General features: G+C 48.7%; 1 long non-coding RNA gene across 1 annotated transcript; it reads right to left on the bottom strand.

Annotated features, from left to right (window-relative positions):
* Positions 1-2,393: 2,393 nt before the first annotated feature.
* LOC137560866 (uncharacterized) lies at positions 2,394-9,769 on the bottom strand. The gene is made up of 2 exons (XR_011029837.1): positions 9,626-9,769; positions 2,394-5,630 (listed from the first exon to the last, which is right to left on the bottom strand). It is a non-coding gene; the product is annotated as an uncharacterized lncRNA (long non-coding RNA).
* Between the last annotated feature and the right edge of the window lie 10,475 nt (positions 9,770-20,244).

Here is a 20,244-nt window from a genome sequence, read left to right as displayed (position 1 = left end):
ATACGTTTATTTTCCCGTGAAGTTTTGATTTAACAAGTTGCAGCAAAGTACAATCACACACTACTATTTTGTATATTACGTCTCAAAAATTGATTGAAAACTTAAAACGAAAAAAAAAAGAATTAGCTCGGGTCTACCGTATATACTCGGCTATAAGTCGCAAAATTTAGGACTGACCTAAAGTACAAAAGTGGGGGGGTCGACTTATAGTCACATAGTCCTAAATTTTGCGACTTACAGACTGTGTGGGGTGGGAGGGGGGGTGGGGTATGGATGTGGGGTGTGTGTGTGGAAGGGATACTCACCATCCATCGCTGGGCGCAGTGTCCTCTCTTCTACCTCACTTGTGTCTACCCCCTTCAGAGATGGTCCGGCTCCCGATGTCACATGACGTCGGGAGCGGAAGTTACAGCACGAGTGAAGGAGAAGCGAGAAGAGAGCAGACTGTGCCCAGCGGTGGATGTGGTAACGGACAGCTGCAGCGGCGGGGAGAGCGGGCAGCATGGAGGCAAACATCCCACCTTCCACAGCCTCTATCTTAAATCTACCACGCATCCCCTTGTGTTGATACCAGCGTCTCTCCTGTGATGATGTCATCACAGGAGACGCTGGTATCAGCGCATGGGATGCCTGGGAGAGGAAGTAGATGGAAGATAGGTGAGATGTTTGCCTCCATGCCCGCTCTCCCCACCGCTGCAGCCTATACATGGGGGCAACTGTACTGGCTACCTTCCTATACTGGGGGCAACTATACCTGGTTGCCTATCAATGCTGGGGCATCTATACTGGCTACTTACGTATGCCAAGGGCAAGTATACTGGCTACCTTCCTATACTGGGGGCAACTATACCTGGCTACCTACCTATGCTGGGGGCAACTATACCTGGCTACCTACCTATGCTAGGGGCAACTATACTGGCTACCTACCTATGCTAGGGGCAACTATACTGGCTACCTACCTATGCTAGGGGCAACTTTACTGGCTACCTACCTATGCTAGGGGCAACTATACTGGCTACCTACCAATGCTAGGGGCAACTATACTGGCTACCTACCTATGCTAGGGGCAACTATACTGGCTACCTTCCTATACTGGGGACAACTATACCTGGCTGCCTACCTATGCTGGGGGCAACTATACTGGCTACCTACCTATACTGGGGGAAACTATACCTTGCTACATACACTGGATGCACCTACCTGCCTAGCCTATACTGGGGGTAACAATACTGGCTACCTATACTGGAGGCACATACCTGGCTGGCTTACATATAATTACATATAGACTTATACTTGAATAATTGAAAAAATTCATCTTGTGAGGGTCAAATTTGGGGAGGGTCGACTTATACACGGGGTCGACTTGTATCCGAGGTATATATCAAAAAATTTACAATCTTACACCATTCAATCTTCATAAAAATTAATCAGAAAAATCTAACACCAATCAACTTATATTGATTAATAAAAACCCAGAAAATTAAATCCAATTACTCGCTCAATTAAAAGAAAATTAACTTTTGTTTTTTCTATACAGACAATTATTTTATCAAATTGCATTAGAATTGAATATTTTTATTGTATTGTGTGTGGCCATCTTTACACAGACTTACCGATGTTTCTCTGGATTAGCGGGTGAGCGAGGTTCAGTTTGGCGTTCTATGAAGCAGCATTTTAGTGGACGCCTGCCAGGGAGGAGAGGGTTAACCCACCGACAATCGCCACTCTCCATCTCGCCAACACTCTTCACAGCAGGCAGAACTGCAATTAGTGACTTTGAGTAAAGATGCCCACACACTATGATCTAATCTGCCGGGAAGAAAAATCGCCAGATGCCGCAACATGGCTGCCCGATTGTAATCTTGATCGATTTCCATCCAGAATCAATTAAAACTGTCAATTGTGCAGGCCAGAAAGATCTCACTGGAAAAGGGGCAGTTGGGTGCATGGGGGTAGCAGTGTTTCGGTAAGACCAACAGACCCCCATAGCGTTTTTTTTTTGCCATCTAAAATGTGCTCCCCTCTGGGCCGTGTAGCATGTTGGCAGCGAAGCTTGCACTCCCCTGCCACCGGTGCGCTCCTCCATGTCTGCAATGTACGTCCTGCTATTAAAGGACAACTGTAGCGAGAGGTTTATGGAGGCTGCCATATTTATTACCTTTTAAACAATACCAGCCCTGCTGATCTCTTTGGCTGCAGTGGTGTCTGAATCACACACCTGAAACAAGCATGCAGCTAATCCAGTCCCACTCCAGTCAGAGCACCTGATCTGCTGCATGCTTGTTCAGGGGCTGTGGCTACAAGTTATTTTCATTAAAGTTCCTTCGAAGCGTCTCAATTCACGTTTGGACTCGCGTCACTTTGCGTCTCTTTTCATGAATAAAGGGACAATATTTCAGGTTTTCAAACACTTTTATTTATAGACATAGCTTATACAAGGCAAACCTCCTGGCGTTTGGCGCCTCACACCACCGAGTGCGACGGCCATCTTGCAAACCCTGCCCCGCCATGTTGCCATGGAGAGACAGCCCACTGGCCAAACCCATCTTTAAAGTACAAGAGAGCATTCTCATTGGCTCAGACTCCTGTTTCTCACCCTGCCCTACCCCCACCCCGCCCCCTCCTCCCCTCAGCACCATCAGATCTTGGAATGTTCCATTTTACCCACCACAGATGGGGGAGACCAGCAAGTAAAGTAACGTATTAAATACTAATTTTTTTAATTATATCATCCAGGAAGAAAACAGCGCAAAGCTGGAGGGGGAAAAATATGCGTCCACACTTACTAAGCTCCGCCTTAGCCACCCCTCCCAGTTGAAAGACTACCACGACGAACGTTTAAAACTTGAACACCATGGAAACGCTGCTTGTTGTGCATCCCCTGGATGATATAGATCAATCACTCCAGAATCCCATCGCTACCAATAATACTTTAATCTTACTCTATATATTATATCATCTGCATAAACATCTATACATATATATATTTATATACTTTTTTGGCTTCAAAAATCTTTAGAAGGTTTCAGCAATCCTTGAAGGATAGGTGCACTTAGTATGTACCTGCCACACCCGCAGTGTGGATTCCCGGCCTCCTGATCAAGCAGGAGTTAGTACCTCGTCCCTGGAGGCGACGGCCAGCCCCCGGGAGTGGCTACAAGCCACCCTTCTCAGCTATTGGCTAAGGAAACAATCAATATGGCTGCCTTAAAGCGGTTTCAGCAATAAGCTCACAGTTAATGTCCCCGTAACCAGTTCGTAGTACCAGAAACACTTGTTAAGGGTTTCAAAAGGGGGGGAGAAAGTGAAAAAAAAAAACAAGATTCCCCTGCTCCATTTCTGGCGGTAAGGAGCATAGGAGTAGCCATGTTGTTGAGGTTAGAGTCACCATCGTTGTAATGACGGTTTGGCACCATATTGTGTTGGACTACATGTGGCTCTGGGAATCCGACAGTTGCCAGTTTTTTTTAGTCCTGCAACGGCTGGCTTCTGTCGCTTGTCCATGTGTATTGTAACATTGAAGGTACCAAGACCTTTGGTTTCTCCTTAAAAACATTTTTTTTTTCTTCAAACATTTGTCCTTCAGAGAATGAAATGTCCATTTTGATGGCAAAGCCATCCTAGAGGATGTCCTATTCATGTGGCACACACGACTACAACTTTGTGATGAGACGTCAGAAGAAGACAATGGGGTCAGTTGTCTAGGAGCGTGTGACAGCCCTGAGGAGAAATGGCCAATTAGAGAATTCTAGCTTTCACGCAAGCATGGATTGGAGTCACATGACTTCCTGCCAATTCTAGTTGGCCCAGTTCACATGGAAGCCAGAATTATTTTCATCACATTGGCCATCTTGAGCCCTAAGGCACTAAGCTCTGAAACAAGCCATTAAAGTAGAAACAGAAGAAGTCACCAACTCTACAGTCTGAGACTCAAGCACAAAAACAACTCCCAACAGTAGCAATGCTCTCCTTGAACAAAAAAGATTGCGTGACTGAAAAGCACACGGGCAGAGGTACCCAGTAACAACACTGCCAGGTTCAAGCAAAGTCCTCGCAAAACATATGTAACGGATCACCACAAGATCGCACGACAGACGCATGAAGAAATGGATTATCCCCCAGGCGATGGGCGAATACATTCCTTGTTCCAAGAGATCATTGGCTAATATTGGACACTTAGATTTATCAAATAAAAATTGTCATTCTTAAGTGATTAAGTCAGTCATACAGGTCATAATTCAGGGCTGGACAAATCCCAAAGAACCAGGTAACCAAGGTAACTAACTGCTGTCGGCAAAGCTGGCTCCTGAAAACATCCTAATGGATTTTGAACTTGGCAGACTGGCTCCTAAATGTCATACTAATTTGACCATTGAACCCGAGGTGAGAGTGATGGCAAAGCTGCAGCCACTGGGACACTCAAGAGCCCACCCTGCAGTGTTATGGAGTCTTGCCTTGAACTCCTTAAAATACAACTGAAGTGAGAGGGACATGGAGGCTGCCCTGTTTATTTCCTTATAAGCAATACCAGTTGCCTGGCTCCCTTGCTGATTCTCTGCCCCTAATACTTTTAGACCCTGAACAAGCATGCAGCAGATCAGGTGTTTCTGGCATTATTGGCAGAACTGACAAGATTAGCTGCATGCTTGTTTCTGGTATGATTCAGACACTAATGCAGCCAAACTAGTATGGCAACTAGTATGGTTTATTAATGAAATAAACATGACAGCCTCCGTAACGCTCTCACCTCTGCTTTGCTAAAAGGCTGCCATTTTTATTTCCTTGTAAACAATGCCAGTTGCCTGGCAGTGATGTTTATCTCCTGGCATAGCGGAGCAGTGTCCGAGTCAGAACCCTGGAATAAGCATATGGCTAATCCAGTAAAACCCAATCCAGAGTCAGAGTACCTGATAAGCTACATGCTTGTTCAGGGTCTATGGCAAAAAGTATTAGAGACACCAGGATCAGGCAACTGGTATTGTTTAATAAATACATATGGCAGCCTCCATATCCCTCTCACCTTTAACCTATGTAGGGGTCCAGTTTACATCTGTGAAACAATTTGGGAGCGAGTCAGAGGATTGTATTTATGTGCATAGCTAAAGCAGTTCTTTATGATTTCCCCTCCTGGGCTGTCGCAAGCTCCGAGTGAACTAAGGTTAACTTCTGACGCAACACTATATGCCCCTCCCCCTCAGACGTAAACACTGAGCACTTTGCAGCAAGGTCCAGATAGATGCTACGTAGGCAAATGCAACCTATTCTGCTACCAAATACAATCATCTGTCCAGTAAACTCGCTGGGTCAACAAAGGGTTCCCCGAATCGTACCAGGGCCTCCGTGGCGACTGACCACTACAGCCAGGCTTTGAGGCCTACATTGTCAAATGCAATTCCAGAAAAAAAGAAAACCTCATTTGATGGGAGAAAATAAAATAAAAGGCACTTTTTATCAAAACGAGGGATCCTGAAGCTCCGGCCTGATGCGGGATTATCAGCAAGTGCAATTAGCGTAACGGTAACATCTCACGCGGCTTTCCGAGCGGAGTACGTCTGTTCAGCCGCCGCATGTCTCCTCCTCCGGTGCGGTGAAAAGATCCGGCATAGTCTGCGAGGGCAAGTCTCAGCATTCTGGGAATATAAAAAGAAAAAATAGGAAGGAAATTAGAAGCAATTCAAATTATATGTTATTTTTGGGGAAAATATATGCAAATGTAATTTTTGTCTGTACTTGTACAGGATAACCTGTCCCTCCTCTAGAATCACCTCCTCACATTCACAGGACTTCTCACAAACCTCTCCCCTCCTCTGGAATTTCCCTTCCCTATCACTCACTCTCCATTGTCTGAAACCTCTCTTAAAAAAACCTCAAGTTTTCAGGCCAGCTAGTCTAGCGTGGGCCAGACTCAACAACTCACAGCTCCCAGATATATTACTTCTTGCTTCCTTTCTATGCCCAATTTGTTCACCAGAAATTGGCCTTAAGCTCAACACACACCATACAATCTTGGTTGTTCAATCTTACCACTTTCATGTAGTAGAAGAGCTTATCCAATCATTCAAGGTATTTTGAATCTGTTGGCCCTTATACTACATAGATTTGGTAAATCTGTACAACCAAGATTGTATGGTGTGTGTTGAGCCTTAGACTGAAGGCATACCTTCCAACTTTTGGAGACAGGAAAAAGGGACACTAAGACACGCCTCTGCCACACCTTTAACCACAACCCAATTTTTCTAAACCACGCCCCTCTATACAGTTTCCCCCTCCATCCTATGCAGAGATTGGCGCATGGAGCGATGGTAGGGAAGTTATGTAAAGCATAATCACAGCACACATATTAAAGGATATAAATTAAGAGTAAACCGCTCTACATGAAGAGTTATGAATATATAAAATAAAACAGATTGAAATGTGAAAAATATTAAATTCTTTATTTGTGGCAAAAAACCTAACATATCAGCAGGGCCGGTTCAAGTAACAATTGGGCCCTAGGGCAAAATTAGCCTGCTGGCCCCCCAACAGACGCCCCCGACCAAGAAGCGCCATTAGAGGCCCTTTGTTGCAGCCAAATTTTCCTCCTGGGCCCCTGAGCTGGCTGCTGACCCTCCCCCAATCACCTCCCAACTTAGCAGACTTTGCAGAGTCCCTGGGGAGCAACAGTTAAGATGGGGGAGGGACACCTTGGGGTCCCCTACAGGCTCTGGGGCCCTGGGGCAATTGCCCATTTTTTCCTATGGTAGCTCCAGCCCTGCACACAGGACTGTAAATGCATAAAATTACACAACTAACTAAGGATCTTATATCACAATATGGGTTATTAATAAAAGCAATAGCACAGAGGAATGCAACTGATATGATTGATCCATACAGGATTTCTAGCACTTTACAAGCATATTGAAAGATATCCCCCTCACTATTCAGATGCTCTGTAACCAGATATCCAGGGTAGAGATCTCGGTCTCACTCTCTCAACATAAAAAGACATTCCTTGCTGAGCCTGGTGTTTTATGTTGTTGTGCTGCTGATGAAGTTCAGCGTGAGGCAAAGCTGCTGAGTGCAGAGAACACTAAAATACATGCATCCCATCCCAAAGACTCTGGGCAGTGAAACAGTTAACTGCAAACTCTACTGCTCTGGGAAGAGGTCGGGACATTTGACCTGTGCCCCGTGATAGAGGCTGCAAATAGTGCCACGGAGAAACCGTGACACTTGGACGGTCTGTGAAGATAGTCATACTTCAGACGACTTGGCAGCCGATCGACCATCCGATTCGATTATTATAATTGGATGAAAACTGGTGCTGCCAAGTGCATGCCCAATCGACATAAGTCAATCGCACAAGCTGCAGGATGTTGGGTCGACTTGCTTGATCGTGTGCGCGGCGGTAACAGCGTGCAGTTTCGGGACGATCAACATACATGACTAAATCCCTGGCGCTGGCCCCCGTAATGTTACATGTCCCCCCCGCTGCCCAGTACAAATTATACATTACCTCTCTGCGGCCCCCGGGATTCCTCCGTTCTGCATACACATGCCCCGTGTGGCCGCCTAGAAAGGGCTCGTGTGTGATGTCAGACTTGACACACACGTGGCCATGTTACTAGGCAACCACGTGGCGCACGTGTACGAAGAACAGAGTGCGTCCGGAGCCAGAGGAGGCCGCGGACAGGTAATGTATATGCGCTGCATATACATTTAACATTAGGGGGGTCAGCATTGGGGCGGCGGGGAGACAGATGCAGCGTCACAGCGACAAGGCCGGGAATCAGCCTGCAGTATATGGGCAGCTGACAAATCTCTCTCCGATTGGATTCAATCAGAGAGAGATCTTTTTGTCTCCTGAGGCAAACTTGTGAGAAACCGCTACCCCCCCCCCCCCCCCGTTCTTCCGCGTTTTCAGCGTGCGTTTCAGTCTCGTCACTTCCTACAATGCTGTCTACTTACAATACAGTGGGCGGCATTGCAGGAAGTGACAAGAGTGGAACGCACGCTGGAACGCGGAAGAGGTGAGTCATCCCCGCCCGCTGTCTGGTATTAATATGCTGCTGCTGCATTTAAAAGCTAGAGGGGGATCGCAGATCGGGGGACCCAGGTGAGGGAGGGGGGTACGACCCCCCCTCCCCACCGCTGTGCCCACTACCCCCTTCCTGCCCGCTACCCCCTCCAGCTCGGCAGTCCCTCCACACCCAGGCGGGTTCCCCGGCCTGGACTTTGCCGCCTGAGGAGCCTACCTCACGGGCGAACCGGCCCTGAGAGAGATTTGTCTCTTGGTCAACTCTGCCCATCATTGGTAGATGTATGGCTACCTTAAAGGACTTACGAGGCCAATCATTCATAAAAAAAAAAAAAGTAAAAAAAAAAAAAAGTTAGCTACCTGCGTCAGCTTGTAAAGCACGGAGGACGCCGTCCGCGCCCTTCGTGCCGTTCCGCCGGGTCCCCGCCGCTCAGTAGCCCCCGAACGGTCCCCGACCGCGCTGCCAGGGTCGGGCTCTCCAGACTGTACAAAGATGGCGGCCGGAGCTGGCCGCGGCTGCGCAGTCCGCATAGCCGCGAGTGCGGCTGCACAGCTCTAAGGCCAACCCCCCGATCCACGTAACAGGCTGTTTCCTGTAGCGTGGATCGGGGGGTTGGCCTTAGAGCTGCGCAGCCACACTCGCTGCTATGCGGACTGCGCAGCCGCGGCCAGCTCCGGGACCGTTCGGGGGCTACTGAGCGGCGGGAACCCGGCGGAACGGCACGGAGGGCGCGGACGGCGTCCTCCGTGCCTTACAAGCTGATGCAGGTAGCTAACTTTTTTTATTTTTTTTCTAAATGATTGGCCTCGTAAGTCCTTTAAGATAATGCAGCAATAGAATATGGCAGATATTAGACTGTGTGCTCCTCTGAGGACAGTCAGTGACATGACTATGTACTTAGGCTCCCTGCACACTGCAAATCCGTTTTCCGATTCCGTTTCCGATTCCGATTTTCCTTGAATACATTCAACAGAAAAAACGGATCAAAAAACGCAGCATGCAGTTAAGATTAAAAATCTGAATCGGAATCGGATGTAAAAACAGATTAAAAAGCGGAATCGGAATCTGAAATGCATGCAGTGTGCAAGAGGCCTAAAGTGTTGCAGAAGATGTCAGTGCTATATAAATCTATGTGTGTGTGTGTGCGTGCGACCGATTTGAACGAAACTTGGTACACAGATCCCTTACTACCTGGGGTGATCTGTTCTGGGGGTCTTGCGGCCCCCCTGCACACCTGGACGGAGCCACAAACAGCAAATCAGATTTTCCCCATTCATGCCAATGGAAAAAAAATGTAAAAGGCTGCCATTCTCACAGTAATCAAGCCAGAGTCCCCACACATGGCACAGTTGGTCACTTGGTGACCAAGGTTACAAATGCAGGAAAAGTGGGCGGAGCATAAAACAGCCAATCAAATTTCAGCCGATCATTTTAAATGGAAAAATGTAAACTGCAGCCATTCTTAGACTGTTAATCGCAGGGTTCTCAGACTTGCCACACTTGGTCACTGGGTGAATATGATTAAGATTCAAGAAAATGGGTGGAGCCTACAACAGCCAATCAAAATTGATTTTCAAGGGGAATATTTAAACTGCTGCTATTCTTACACTTTTAATGGCAGAGGCTTCAGACTTGCTACAGTCGGTCTTTGGGTGACTGGGGTCCAAATTCACTAAAGGGGCAGGGCCACATACAGTCAATCAGATTTCCTTGGTGGATAAACTGCTTCCATTCACACATTTTTGATGCCAGGAACCTGACAGCTCACAAACTTGGTCACTGGGTGACTGTGTGTCCAGGTTACAAAAAGTGGGCGGAGCCAAAACAACTTTTACTGGGAAAATATAAACTGCAGCCATTCTTACACCGTTAATGGCAGGGTTCTCAAACTTTGCACAGTTGGTCATTAGGTGACAGATTAGGATTTTGGACGGTGGGTGGAGCCTAGTGATGGGAATTCCGGCTCTTCTTGGAGATTCACCTCTTCTGAATCGGCTCCCATTAAAGAGCCGGCTCTTACGGCTCTCAATCGGCTCTTCATTAAATATCACTAGACACCACTCAGAATCGGAGTAAAAGCCCCGCCCCATCTCCATGACAACTCCAGACTGCTTCTTTTGCTCGGGCAATCCCTCCTGCTACTGCTCTGTTCCGCCCCTACACTCCTACAAGCTGCACGAGGAGGACTACATCTCCCAGCATGCCTCAGCGCCCTTTATTACACAGCAAACCAGAGCTGTGTGGGGCGGCTGAGGCATCGGCTCTTTCAAAACTGAGAGCCGGCTCTTGTCGTTCACAGCAAAGAGCCGGCTCTTAGAGCCGGCTCGTTCGTGAACGACCTATCACTAGTGGAGCCTACAACAGCCAATAAAAATTCGCCTTTTGCTTTTCAAAGGGAATATTTCATCTGCTACCATTCTCTTATACTGCTAAAAGCAGATGCCTCAAACCTGGTACAGTTGGTCACTGGGTGACTAGGGTCCAAATTCAGGAAGGGGCGGAGCCACAAACAGCCAGATTTGTTTATTTTTCAATGGGAATATACAAAGTATTGATACCTCGGACCCCAAAGCTGATAAACTTGATAATTGAGTGACTGTATGTCAAGGTTAGAAAAAGTGGGCGGTGCCAACAACTTCATTTTTTTTACATTGCAGGGTTCCCAAACTTGACACAATTGGCCACTGGGTGACTGGGATGAATATTCAGAAATGTTGGGGGAGCCTACAACAGCCGATCAAAATGTACCTATTGATTTTCAAGGGGAATATTCACATTGCTACCATTCTTACTCGGTTAGTGGCAGAGGCCTCAAACCTGATACAGTCAGTCATTGGGTGACTGGGGTCCAAAGTCACTAAAGGGGTGGAGTCACAAACAGCCAATCAGATTTGTTAGATTGATTTCAGCCATTCTGTTATTGGCAGGGTTCTCAAATGTGACACAGTTGGCCACTGGGTGACTGGGACTAATATTCAGAAAAGTGGGTGGAGCCTACAGCAGCCAATCAAAATTCACCTTTTGATTTTCAAGGGGAAGATTTACATTGCTGCCATTCATGAACTCGTAATGGCAGAGGCCTAACGTCTGCTACAGTCAGCCACTGGGAGACTGGGGTTTAAATTCTGAAGAGAGCGGGTCAAAAACAGCCAATCAGATTTGTTTAATTTCAATGGTAAAATGCAACTTATTGATGCCAAAGACAGACCCCAAAGCTCATAAACTTGGTCATTAAGTGACTGTATGTCAAGATTAGAAATAGTGGGCGGAGCCAAAAACAACTAACTTTTTACATGGGGAAATGTAAACTGCAGCTTTTCTTACACTGTTAATGGCAGGGTTCTCAAACTTCACACAGTTGGTCACTGGGTGACTAGGATTAATATTCGGAAAAGTAGGTGGAGCCTACAAGAGACAATCAAAATTCACCTATTGATTTGCTAGGGGAATATTGAAACTGCAGCCATTCTCGCACTGTTAATAGCAGAGGCCTCAAACCTGCTACAGTCAGTCGTTAAGTGTTTGGGGTTCAAATTTAGTAAAGGGGCAGAGCCAAAAACAGCCAGATTTCTTTGCTGGATAAACTGCTTCCATTAGCACAATTTTGATGCCAGGAACCCAAAAGCTCACAAACTTGGTCATTGAGTAGTGACTGTGTGTCAAGGTTACAAAAAGTGGGTGGAGTTAAAAACAGATTTTTCTGGGAAATTGTAAACTGCAGCCCTTCTTCACGGTTAATGGCAGGGTTCTCAAACTTAGCATAGCTGGTTACTGGGTGACTGGGATTAATATTCAGAAAAGTGGGTGGAGCCTAAAAATGCCAATCAAAAATCACATGTTGCTTTTCAAGGAGAATATTAAAATTGCTGCCATTCTTGCACTGTTAATGGCACAAGCCTCAAACCTGGTACAGTTGGTCATTGGGTCACTGAGGTTCAAATTCAGAAAAGGGGACAGAGCCACAAACAGTGAATCAGATTTGTTTCATTTCATGGGAAAATACAAATTATTGATGCTAAGGACCCCAAAACTCACAAACTTGGGTATTGAGTAGTGACTTTGTGTCCAGGTTACAAAAAGTGGGCGGAGCCAAAAACAAATTTCACTGGGAAAGTGTAAACTGCAGCCCTTCTTACACTGTTTATTTCAGGGTTCCCAATCTTTGCCCAGATGGTCACTGAGTGACCGAGATTAATATTCAGGGAAGTGGGTGGAGCCTATAATAGCCAATCAAAATTCACCTGTTGATTTTCAAGTGGAATATTTAAATTGCTGCCATTTTTACACTGGTAATAGCAGATGCCTCAAACCTGCTACAGTTGGTCATTGGGTGACTGGGGTTCAAATACTGGAGAGGGGTGGAGCCACAAACAGCCTATCTGATTTGTTTAATTTCTATGGGAATATACAAATTATTGATGCCAAGGACCCCAAAGCTCACAAACTTGGTCATTGACTGTTTGTGTGTTAGGGTTAGAAGGTGCCAACACCAGTCAAATACAAACCCGGGCAACGCCAGGTCATCAGTGGGTGGAGACAAATACAAATTTCACTGGGAAAATGTATACTGCAGCCATTCTTACACTGTTAATGGCAGGGTTTTTAAACTTTGCACAATTGTCACTGGGTGACTGGGATTAATATTCAGAAAAGTGGGTGGAGGCTACAAAAGTAAATCAAGCTTCACCTATTGCTTTTCAAGGGGAATATTTAATTGCTGCCATTCTTGCACTGTTAATGGCACAGGCCTCAAACCTGGTACAGTTGGTTATTGGGTGACTGGGGTTCAAATTCAGAAAAGGGGGTGGAGCCACACATAGCCAATCAGATTTGTTTCATTTCGATGCAGATTATTGATACCAAAGACCGCAAAGCTCACATACTTGGTCAGTGAGTAATTGTGTGTTAGGGTTAGAAAAAGTAGGCGGAGCCAACACCAGCCAAATACATACCCGGGCAGCGCCGGGCAATCAGCTAGTACTTAATAATATGGTAGGACATTAGACTATGACTATGGTAGGGTTAGAGTGTGAGCTCCTCTGAGGACAGTCAGTGATTGATGAGGAGAGGAAACTCTACATCCTACTGGGGAGGGAAGAAACAACCGTGCAACTAGCGCCCAGCCACCAGCTGAGAGGAACAGGATACCCCATAGACTGTATACCCCTTATACTGCCCCCTATGGACTGTAAACCCCTTATACTGGCGTACGTATAGTCACGCCCCCTGGTGAGTTGGGCGCAGGGTGAGCCGTATGATAGCTCTACTTGCTGCTGCTCAAATTCCCGGTAGCGTTATAAACTATTCCCCCTCCAAGTCGTAGCAACTCAGAGAGAGTAATAATTCAGTGTCTGGCAATCGCCGGAACCCCAAATTATCCTTCCACGCCCCGCACGGTATAACATTGCTGCTACATTGGTGACAACAGCACCTCATTTTGGCATTACCACCTGCTTCGCTTATACTGCCCCCTATAGACGACTACATGCCCAAGCCTATACTGTCCCTTATATCCTCCACACCCTTATGGACTGTATACCCCAACCCCCTATATCCTTCTCTTAAAGAACAACTGTAATGAGAAGAATACGGAGGCTGCCATATATAATTTCCGTTAAACAATACCGGTTACCTGGCAGCCTTGCTGATCTATTTGGCTGCAGTTGTGCTTGAATCACACCAGAAACGAGCATGCAGCTAATCTTGTCAGATCTGACAATAATGTCAGAAACACCTGATCTGCTGCATGCTTGTTCAGGGGCTATAGCTAAAAGCATTAGAGGCAGAGGATCAGCAGGACAGCCAGGCAACTAGTTTTGCTTAAGAGAAAATAAATATGGCAGCCTCCATACCAGTCTTGGTTCACTTGTGCTTTAATCCCACAAGCAACCCCTCCCATGCAATGCGAATGTTTTGCTTCGGCAATGCTAAATGTATTTGTTCATGCCAATAAAGATTTTTTCATTTGTATTTGGAGGGGATGATAAATGGAGTCTTTGGCGATTGCTTAACCCTGCGCAGCTCCTGTTCTTGTATTCCAGCTTCTAGGCTGCCATTTGCTGAAGGGGGGGGGGGGGGGTCTGGAGGGTGTAAAATATAAAGGAGGGGTAACATGTGACATGAATACATCAATGTCTTCCCTGGAGAAGGAGAATGGAGACACTGAAATGAATCTGTTGTGTTAGTGCACAGCACATGCTGCTCGCGGGGTCGTGGGAAACTGCATAGGGTGGGGCGGCGGGGGACTTTTTAATGGAGCGACATATGGACGTGGCAGGAGTGATGCCCACAGCAGGAACGCCCTGTGAATTCACAGCTGTGCCCAGTTCTCTCGCCCCGCTTCAGATCCCGGCCCATCTGCTGACGCCATAAATAACTGCGACACATGAAAGGGGCCGCCCGACCCCAGGCTGTACCCCTCGCAGGCCGCAGGGAGTGACAGGAGGGCCGAGTGTCGCCAGACTGGTCTCCTCGCAGGCTGCAGGGGGTGACAGGTAGAGGACTGAGCGACCCCAGGCTGGACCCCTCGCAGGCCGCAGGGAGTGAAAGGAGGGCTGAGTGACCCCAGGCTGTACCCCTCGCAGGCCGCAGGGAGTGACGTGACAGGTAGAGGGCTGAGAGACCCCAGGCTGGACCCCTCGCAGGCCGCAGGGGGTGACAGGAGGGCTGAGCGACCCCAGGCTGGACCCCTCGCAGGCCGCAGGGGGTGACAGGAGGGCTGAGTGTCCCCAGACTGGTCCCCTCGCAGGCTGCAGGGGGTGACAGGTAGAGGACTGAGCGACCCCAGGCTGGACCCCTCGCAGGCCGCAGGGAGTGACAGGAGGGCTGAGAGACCCCAGGCTGGACCCCTCGCAGGCCGTGACAGGAGGGCTGAGCGACCCCAGGCATGACCCCTCGCAGGCCGCAGGAGGTGACAGGTAGAGGGCTGAGTGACCCCAGGCTGGACCCCTCGCAGGCCGCAGGGAGTGACAGGAGGGCTGAGTGACCCCAGGCTGGACCCCTCGCAGGCCGCAGGGAGTGACAGGAGGGCTGAGCGCCCCCAGGCTGGACCCCTCGCAGGCCCCGACAGGTAGAGGACTGAGCGACCCCAGGCTGGACCCCTCGCAGGCCGCAGGGGGTGACAGGTGGGCTGAGCGACCCCAGGCTGGACCCCTCGCAGGCCGCAGGTGGTGACAGGAGGGCTGAGCGACCCCAGGCTGGACCCCTCGCAGGCCGCAGGGAGTGACAGGAGGGCTGAGTGTGCCCAGACTGGTCCCCTCGCAGGCTGCAGGGGGTGACAGGTAGAGGACTGAGCGACCCCAGCCTGGACCCCTCGCAGGCCGCAGGGAGTGACAGGAGGGCTGAGTGACCCCAGGCTGGACCCCTCGCAGGCCGCAGGGAGTGACAGGAGGGCTGAGAGACCCCAGGCTGGACCCCTCGCAGGCCGTGACAGGAGGGCTGAGCGACCTCAGGCTGGACCCCTCGCAGGCCGCAGGAGGTGACAGGTAGGGGGCTGAGTGACCCCAGGCTGGACCCCTCGCAGGCCGCAGGGGGTGACAGGTAGAGGGCTGAGCGACCCCAGGCTGGACCCCTCGCAGGCCGCAGGAGGTGACAGGTAGGGGGCTGAGTGACCCCAGGCTGGACCCCTCGCAGGCCGCAGGGGGTGACAGGTAGAGGGCTGAGTGACCCCAGGCTGGACCCCTCGCAGGCCGCAGGGGGTGACAGGTAGAGGGCTGAGTGACCCCAGGCTGGACCCCTCGCAGGCCGCAGGGAGTGACAGGAGGGCTGAGTGACCCCAGGCTGGACCCCTCGCAGGCCGCAGGGAGTGACAGGAGGGCTGAGCGCCCCCAGGCTGGACCCCTCGCAGGCCGCGACAGGTAGAGGACTGAGCGACCCCAGGCTGGACCCCTCGCAGGCCGCAGGGGGTGACAGGTAGGGGGCTGAGCGACCCCAGGCTGGACCCCTCGCAGGCCACAGGGAGTGACAGGAAGGCTGAGAGACCCCAGGCTGGACCCCTCGCAGGCAGCAGGGGGTGACAGGAGGGCTGAGCGACCCCAGGCTGGACCCCTCGCAGGCCGCAGGGAGTGACAGGAGGGGCTGAGCGACCCCAGGCTGGACCCCTTCGCAGGCCGCAGGGGGTGACAGATAGAGGGCTGAGTGACCCCAGGCTGGATCCCTTGCAGGCCGCAGGGGGTGATAGGTAGAGAGCTGAGTGACCCCAGGTTGGATCCCTTGCAGGCCGCAGGGGGTGACAGGAGGGCTGAGTGACCCCAGGCTGGACCCCTCGCAGGCCGCAGGCAGTGACAGGAGGGCTGAGCGACCCCAGGCTGGACCCCTCGCAGGCCACAGGGAGTGACAGGAGGGCTGAGAGACCCCAGGCTGGACCCCTCGCAGGCCGCAGGCAGTGACAGGAGGGCTGAGCGACCCCAGGCTGGACCCCTCGCAGGCCGCAGGCAGTGACAGGAGGGCTGAGTGACCCCAGGCTGGACCCCTCGCAGGCCGCAGGCAGTGACAGGAGGGCTGAGCGACCCCAGGCTGGACCCCTCGCAGGCCACAGGGAGTGACAGGAGGGCTGAGAGACCCCAGGCTGGACCCCTCGCAGGCCGCAGGCAGTGACAGGAGGGCTGAGCGACCCCAGGCTGGACCCCTCGCAGGCCGCAGGCAGTGACAGGAGGGCTGAGCGACCCCAGGCTGGACCCCTCGCAGGCGGCCATATTTATTTCCTGTTAAACAATACCAGTTGCCTGGAGGCCCTGCTGATCTATTTGGCTGCTGTAGTGTCTAAATAACACCAGAAACAAGCATGTAGCTAATATTGTCAGATCTGACAACAATATCAGAAACACCTGATCTGCTGCATGCTTGTTCAGGGTATATGCCTAAAAGTATTAGTGGTAGAGAATCAACAGGACAGCCAGGCAACTGGTATTGCTTAAAAAGTAAACAAATATAGCAGCCTCCATATACATCTCACTTCAGGGGTCCTTTAAAGGTGCTTCAAGTTTGATTGGGCAATTTTATCACTTCTATGTAGTATGAAGGCCAACAGATTGTGCAGGCAAGCTCTTGTCCTACATGGAGGAATTAAAACTGACCGATAGTTGACCAACCAAAATTGAATGTGTGTAGCAGGCTGAAAAGGTGCACACACAAAATAATGGTCACCCCTAACGACTGGGCGGCAGTGCCGTGCGTGAGCTGATACAGACTCATTACTTGGCTGCAGCCAGGTGAGCTGTACTGTTGCCATGGAGATGGTAGAAAGGATAACCGCATGGCGCCGGACAACGCAGCTTCCAGCGGGGGAGGGGTAAGGAAGGCAACGATGACTGTTGATAGATTGATAGACTGGGCAAGTCTCCCTTAGTATGGCATATAACAACAACATTAAAGAAAAAAAACAAAAAAAAAAAAAAACAGACAAAGACCTATAGCACACCGATTAATTCTTTTAAAGAGACACTGAAGCGGAAAAAAAATATATGATATAATGAATTGGTTGTGTACTATGAATAATTACTAGAAGATTAGCAGCAAAGAAAATATTCTCATATTTTTATTTTCAGGTATATAAAGTTTTTTCTAACATTGTATCACTCTATAATATGTGCAGATTACACAACACTCAGCATTCAAAATGAGTCTTTCAGAGCAGTCTGAAGTAATGACCTCTTCTCTAGCAGAGGAAAAGTAAACAGTTCAATTACAGTTGAGATAATAAAAGTCAGATAACAGCCCTCTCCATGACTAAGTTAGTCGGAGAGCTTAATAGCTTTTTTGCATAGAGATAACAACTGGAGTTTCTCAACTCTTCCTGTACTGGAAAGAATTAGACTGATGTATCTGATCTTAATGGTTTTTTTTTCTTAGCTGTACTACACATACAAATCATAATATCATTTTTTTTTCGCTTCAGTGTCTCTTTAAATGTAATTTGTTATATCTGTTCCTGTCTAACCAGGAAGTTATGGAAATTCTCACTGATGGGAGGAGGGGAAAGTAATAAAAAAAATATTATTTAATTCCTCTTTATTGCACTATCTCAAATGAATGTTACATTTTTTTTCCTCTGGAATTGGCCTTAAGTTATACAGAACCCTTCACCTAACTTCCATGCAGGCGTTTGTGGGTCTTTAGCTATGGAGTTGTAGGATTGTAAATGCTGTGAGGGGATGGGGAGAATGGGGCACTTTTCCCTTTGCTGACAGTGGAATTACTCTTTGTGGTCAGCACTGCAGCTCGGCAAAGCTCATCTCTCTGGCCAGTTCTTTCCTGCTCAGTGTATAATAGTAGAGTGTAATCGCCCTGTGTAACAAGTGACACGTACCTCTCACTACCCACCCCGCCCCTTACCGACATTCTTATAAAGAGACACCGGAGCTGCAGTTTAAGTTTTGTTTGAATTTCTATAACAGGAACCAGTAAAAGCTGTTGCCCGATGCCCACTACAACGATCCTCCTTTCTGCCAATGCCACCTTCTGACTTCCGCTTGTCCTGAAGCAAACTCCAGTTAACTTTATAACGAGACAGAGGAGGGATCGGGCGGCTCGGCAAAATGGGTCAAGTAATGATTCACCAGGACGGGCACAATATATCATGCCAGATTACAAGGCTAGAACAGATATAACAAATTACAGCTAGAGAATTTGGGAGCGTTGGTGCAAGGGTAATTAATCTGCGTCATGCAGGGGGGGACGGGGAGAGGGGCTGAGAGGAATGGGGGCACACACTGGTACTATACTATACCAGCCACATCGGTACATAGCAGAGGGTACAGCTATAGAGGGGGGACTGCGAGGAATGGGGGCACACACTGGTACAGTACTGTAGAATAGCAGCCATCGGTACATAGCAGGGGGGCAGCTATAGAGGGGTGACTGCGCTGCTGAGAAAATCGCAGATCTGACCTCTGGGATACATATTATACACCTTGTATGACTATACTCCTATTATTATACACTTTACATGGTTATATTCCATTATTGTAATAATAAACCTTTCATGCTTATACTCCCAACATTCTTACTATTTACACATTATATTGTTGTACTCCAATTATTAATGTTACATTGTTACACTCATTATTATACCTTAGGGCCCGTTCAGATCAGAAATGCGGATGGCCATGCGTGCGGAACGCAACGCGTACGAACGCATGGCCATCCGCGTTTGTGTGCGTTGCGTGGCTGATCCCATCACTGAAAAGTGAATGGGACAGCCACGCGTTTTTGCAAAATCTGCGTGCAGCATGCGTTCCCGGACCGCACAGGTCCGGAACGCATGCAGTGTGAACATCAGACATTGCACTCTATGCAATGTCTGATGTCGTGCGTTTTGGCCACCTGCACGCGTTTCCAAAACGCGGCTGGAAACGCGTGCAGTGTGAACGGGCCACATTGTTATATTATTACACACACCTTACATCGCTGCTACTGTATACTTATATTACATGCCACATATTCTGATATTTATATTATTACAGGCATATATGGTTACAGAATATAATTCTGATATTATTAACAACCTTACATTGTTATATTTACATTCTTGCAAGCCTTACATTCTTATATTTATATTATTACACACCTGTTATAATTATACATGTTTAGAGATGGCCCGAATGGTTCGCATGCGAAATTATTCGCGCGAACTTCGGTGGTTCGCGATCGAACGCGAACTTTACCGGAAGTTTGATTCGCCCCCATAATGCACTATGAGGGTCAACTTTGACCCTCTACATCACAGTCAGCAGGCACATTGTAGCCAATCAGGCTACACTCTCTCCTGGAGCCACTCCCCCCTTATAAAAGCCAGGCTTTTCACCCACTCGTGTGCCTGCAGTAATTAGAGAAGGGAGAGCTGCAGACTCAGAGAGATATAGGGAAAGCTTAGTTAGGCTCTTGTAGGCTTGCTAGCTTGCTCCTTGCTTATTCTTATTGCTAAGAAAGCACCCATCAACAGCTCTTGAAAGCTAATCTTGTTCTTGTGATCTATTATTTTGTGTGTGTGTGTGTGTGTCCCCACAGACACTTGTGTTGCATAGACAGCCTTGGTAATTCCTACTACTGTGCCACTGCCAGGCCCAGCACATTCAGTGACTACCTGTGTGTGTGTGACAGGTGCACATTGTAATACCCATCACTGCATATACCTACCTGTTTAGTGCATCCACCTACCTATGTGAGCGCACGCAGTGTCACTGTGCCTGTCCGGTTCCTGTCTGTGTGTGACAGGTGCACATTTGTA

Source organism: Hyperolius riggenbachi, chromosome 3, assembly GCF_040937935.1.
Source record: "Hyperolius riggenbachi isolate aHypRig1 chromosome 3, aHypRig1.pri, whole genome shotgun sequence".
Lineage (NCBI taxonomy): Eukaryota > Metazoa > Chordata > Amphibia > Anura > Hyperoliidae > Hyperolius > Hyperolius riggenbachi.
Note: the sequence above shows the minus strand (reverse complement) of the source record. Positions and strands in the feature narration are given on the sequence as shown.